We start from the raw sequence: 5427 nt of genomic DNA, 5'->3' as shown, positions 1-5427 counted from the left end.
GCTCTTGTCAGTAGAATTATTGGCATCTAAAAGAACTCCTGCGAGACAAAATTCCGGCACATTGGCGACGCTGATATAACCTCGGCAGTTGCGAGTGTCGTTAAATAACACATGTTGTGGATTGAATTCGGCGTAGCTCAGTGGTAAGAGCGCTTGGTACGTAGAACCAAGACCCGGGTTCGATCCACGGCGCCGGAACGGATTTTTCTCCTCAAATATTAATTGTCAACATTACAGAGATTATTCTGTAGGACAAATCAATAAATGCATAATATTCCCATAGCTAGCAGTGCATCATAACTGCGGAATCCCGGCCAAATAAGTCACTCAATTGAGTGCGCTCCTAGAATAATAGCAGTTGACACTAGATATATATATGTCAACTACATGCCTAACTTGGAATCAGGCCACAAAGGGAAACACTGAAGGAGGAAGGTTCGATCCGATGCTGTGGATTGAATTCGACGTAGCTCAGTGGTCAGAGCGCTTGGTACGTAGGACCAAAGACCCGGGTTCGATCCCCGGCGTCGGAGCGGATTTTTCTCCTCAAATATTAATTGTCAACATTACAGAGATTATTCTGTAGGACAAATTAATATATGTATAATATTCCCACAGCTAGCAGTGCATCATAACTGCGGAATCCCGGCCAAATAAGTCACTCAATTGAGTGCGCTCCTAGTATAATGGCAGTTGACACTAGAGATATATATATATATATATATATATATACATATATATATCAACTTACATGCCTAACTTGGAGTCAGGCCACACAAAGGGAAACACTGAAGGAGGAAGGTTCGATCCGGTGCTGTGGATTTAATTCGGCGTAGATCAGTGGTCAGAGCGCTTGGTACGTAGAACCGAAGACCCGGGTTCGATCCCCGGCGCCGGTGCGAATTTTCTCCTCAAATATTAATTGATAACATTTAACATTTCTATTTTAGTCTAGTTTTCTATTTCTATTACTAAACCAATATATTAATTTAATGACCATATTTATCAATAAATCATTTTTGAATTTCCTTAACTGTCAACAAAAATTGTAAATCAGAATATGTGATTATTTCAGGAAAAGGCGCCTTAATCGTATAAACCAGAGCAGCCAAAGTTTCCAAACCGCCTCTGCGTTAGCAACACGAAAAATATTCATAATACAAAAGGAACGAAAGTAAATATTCTGCGACCACATTAGTTCATTTGCAAATCACCACGTAGGCATGACCTACAATACGAAGCCCAGTCATGAAGCTCATCCTCGTAATAATGAACAGCATGTAACATCTTTTACCTTATCAAACTCCCTGCAAACCCCATTAATATCATATAACCGGTTTTGGTGGTGGCAGTGTTGCAACAACAACTACCAACCCTTACGTTCATGAACCAACCACCTAGCTCTCCATCTCTCTCTGTCTCCCCTGGACCAGCGACCACACGCCCATCGATCTCACCACCCGAGTTCCCCCACCCCTGCCGCACGCCCACGCGTCCAGGTGCACGAGACTATAGCCAGATAACTTACACAGAGACAGTATCTCTTCACGTTACGAGAATCACATTTCAGGCTTTTATAATTTTATTACTGTAAGTTACTATCATTTTTCTCTTTTCTGGGCGAAGGCTTCGTAGCATTGTACTGAAATTTAACTTGGTCCAGTTGTTCGGGGTAATCAACCACAAAGGACTCAACAGACAATAGGAAATTCTTTCTAGAGAATTTTGGAAGGGGAAAGTATTTTTGCCTGTTCCAACAGGATTCTGAGACAGCACTTACAGTTGATTATTGTACGAGCGAGGATATAAGTAGCAGTCTGAATGTGTTGTATTCCCGGTCCTTCAATATATTCTCTCGTGACTTATTTATATATTTATATACATATTTATTTATTTATTTATATATTTAACTATTTTATTTATTTATTTGTTTTGTCATTTAAAAGCCAGTAACCAAGTAAGTAAGTATTCATTTGTTTTATTTATTTTATTGCTTATTTATTTGTTAATTTTTATTTATTTACTTGTTTATTTATTTTTTCCTTCTGTACTTATTTACAATTTTATTTATCTATGTACTTATTCTGGCACAGTTAAGGCCGTAAGTCTTTCGCTTCCACACTATCAGAAGTGACATATGTATACAAGTAAAAATAACATTATTTTTAACAGATTACAAGATTTTTATTGCAAGCAAATTTACATACAATAACAAAGATTTTACAATACTATTGTAATACTCGTATATGAATATTCTTCAAAATTCGAAATTGATTACAAATCTCATAGTCAAATAGTCTACATATTACAAATTATTGTATAAATACAAGGTAACGTCGACCTGGTTGGCTAGTTGGTATAGCGCTGGCCTTCTATGCCCAAGGTTGCGGGTTCGATCCCGGGCCAGGTCGATGGCATTTAAGTGTGCTTAAATGCGACAGGCTCATGTCAGTAGATTTACTGGCATGTAAAAGAACTCCTGCGGGACAAAATTCCGGCACATCCGGCGACGCTGATATAACCTCTGCAGTTGCGAGCGTCGTTAAATAAAACATAACATTTAACATTTAACAAGGTAACTAGCTCCCATCCGAAAAAGGAAGATGCGTAATTGGTAGTAATACTTAAATATAACATCATTGTCTAGCAAGTTAATGAATTTACATAATGTATTATACATATATACACAGTATAACTGCATTAAAAACTAACAATTACAATGAAATTGAAAAATGTAAAATGCTTTAACAACAAGCATTAAGAAATTGATTTTAAATAACTACATTTAAATATTAACCATATCAGCCACCGAGACAAGATGGACAGACATTTATCTAGCTTTTTAATCTCACCGCAGGCAGGTTCCCATTAAAAATACTGATATATTTGTCGTAGTCCTTGTGGTTGTTCTTATTGTCTTTCTAATAGTTCTTTTCGTGGTCCTGGTCCTTGTCGTAATCCTTATCGTGGTCCATGTCGTGGTGTTTGTCGTGTTTCTTGACGTACTATCATAGTCCTGATCTTTGTCCTTATTGTGGTCCTTCTTTTCATTCTAATAGCCTTCGTGGTTGTGGTCCTTGTAATCCTTATCGTGGATCATGTCGTATTTATCATAATCCTTGTCGTGGTGTTTGTCGTGTTTCTTGTAATAGTTATCGTGGATCTGATCTTTGTTCTTATCGTGGTCCTTATTGTCTTTGTCATGGTCCTTGCAATGTTCCTTGCTGTCTTTTCCGTAGCTTTACATTTGTCATTTCAAAATAAATTTTGTTCTCCATCTTTCGTGAATAACTTTCGTGTTACACGGTATATTTCAAACTTTTATAAAAGGTAAACGGTGAAGGGTTTAAAAATATCTATACCAGAAATAGACAGACAACTGATAACATTTTGCACTGGTGTATACTTTGGAGTAGGATGAAAATAGGACTACGCACGCACGACCAGATGTCTTCCTGGCTACGTCGATATCGCGTGAACCGCGCTGTAGAACTTTAACTTTCGACGACCAAGAGTTGTCTCATTCCTTTTTTGGGGAACTGTACATGTATATGTCAAGAGAGAATGGCAGTAATCAAAATGGGACATCATTAGCGATTGAACAATATGCCTTTTCGTGGAAAGAGGCTGATAATTCCTCTATGTTTTAGAGCATGAAGCAACGCAAATAAGTTCCTTCCTTACAGATGTGAGTTATTTAACTTTAATTTAGGTCTCTGTCCATTAAGGAGCACTAGGACTGACTTTTTGAAAAAAAAAAAAAAAAAAAAAAAGATTGTCACAAAACGAATTTTCGAATATTTGTACGAAAATACTCCTAGGGCACTTAGGAAAGAAATTGATAGTACGAGGGTTTTTGCTTCTACAGGTTCTTTGAGGTGTAGGAGCGATTTTTATATAGGCCTACTTCATACGTTAGCTTTGCACCTCTTTTCATAAATGTACCTTTTTCTAGAAACTAGATTTATGATGTTAAAAATTATCTATGTACATGCAGTTTTCACCAAATTCAATGAAAATATTTGTACTTGTCGATGCATGTAGGCCTATTACCTGAGATATAAAGTTGAGACATGTTAAGTATCTTGAAAATCAGAAGCTAAAAAAATTATTAGATTAAAAATGTAAATAAATAAATGTTTGGTTTTCAAAAATTTTTTGTGCTTAAACTCAGCTGGATATCATAAATTTCTCAAAGTTAAAATATTTCCCGTGAATCAGAGTCCATATGAAAAAATATGAACTTGCTGTATTTAAGTGTAATGCGAATGGAAAATTTTGATTATATCACTAATTTGAAAAATAATTAAAGTAAAATTAACTTCAAAACTAGGAGTCTGATTGAGCTGAAATTTGCACATACCTTATTCATAATTTATATAGCATACAGTTAAAAATGGAAGATATCTGATTATAAATAAAAGTCTCAAAACTCAGTTCTAGTGTCCTTTTTTTTTTTTTTCAAAGTTTCGCTGTGCCTAATAAAGGGCCCATTTATAGACAGTCGTGATATGGTTGTCAGGTTCTTTATGGGGAAATCTAAACGACAAAAGATTACAAAAATAATATACATATACTGGAAAAACTACAAATTAGCATCCTGGAAATTATATCGTCTCAATTTCTTATTAGACTGAAGCGAGTTATAACTCACTTCTAAAACAGGTTACGACAAATGTCTGGAAGAAGATAATTTCAGCATCTCCTATCTTAATTTTGACAAGTGAGTTACATTTTAATTGCTTATATTTAGTAATATATTATACTGTAGTAAGTGTTTGTGATGTGCCGAACTACCGATGCTTTGCTGTGTTCACCGACAGAAAGTTTTCTACGTAACCGGCGTCTGCGACGGCTAGACCGACAGTCGGGTTTCCGCATTACGGTTTCTCTGAAATCTATTCATCCAGTAGGTACAAAACGCCGGTGGTCTTAAGTTTCTACACACGACTGAAAAAGTGTAAAAATAATCTTTAATGGTGTGAGTAGGCCTATTTATTTTAACACGAGCGTTTTATTACAGGGAAACCTTCCAAAATCAACACGCGAAATCTCTCTTGAAGAATCGTAAAGTAATAGGCGCTGTAAAGTAAAGAATAAATTCGAGAGGTATTGGAAGGGCAAGAAAAAATTTATTGTTTATATTTCATTACCCGATTTTGAAGTATTTGAATTATTATTTCATTTAGTGATATGAATTAATTCCCTGTCGAATATAGCTGATGACAGAGTTTGAAATAAGTTCCCGCAAAAGCAGTATGTCAAAGTGAATTGCTTTGGAAGCCATGTACCATTTTGTGGTTCAAAATGAGCAATACAACCGAGGACTTCGCCTATTTCGAAGTTCATGTTGTGATTTACTGTCAATGTAAAATAAAAGGCGTACTGTAGTCTGCTAACATATAGTGTCGCCTTCGTAAATATAAA

At 35.9% G+C, this 5427-nt stretch overlaps 1 non-coding gene across 1 annotated transcript; it reads left to right on the top strand.

Annotated features, from left to right (window-relative positions):
• The first annotated feature begins 460 nt into the window (after window positions 1–460).
• On the top strand, window positions 461–533 carry TRNAT-CGU (transfer RNA threonine (anticodon CGU)). The gene has a single exon. It is a non-coding gene; the product is annotated as a tRNA-Thr (tRNA).
• The last annotated feature ends 4894 nt before the right edge of the window (window positions 534–5427 follow it).

This window comes from Periplaneta americana, chromosome 4, assembly GCF_040183065.1.
Source record: "Periplaneta americana isolate PAMFEO1 chromosome 4, P.americana_PAMFEO1_priV1, whole genome shotgun sequence".
Lineage (NCBI taxonomy): Eukaryota > Metazoa > Arthropoda > Insecta > Blattodea > Blattidae > Periplaneta > Periplaneta americana.
The sequence above is the reverse complement of the archived record's forward strand: the minus strand, read 5'-3'. Positions and strand labels throughout refer to the sequence as shown.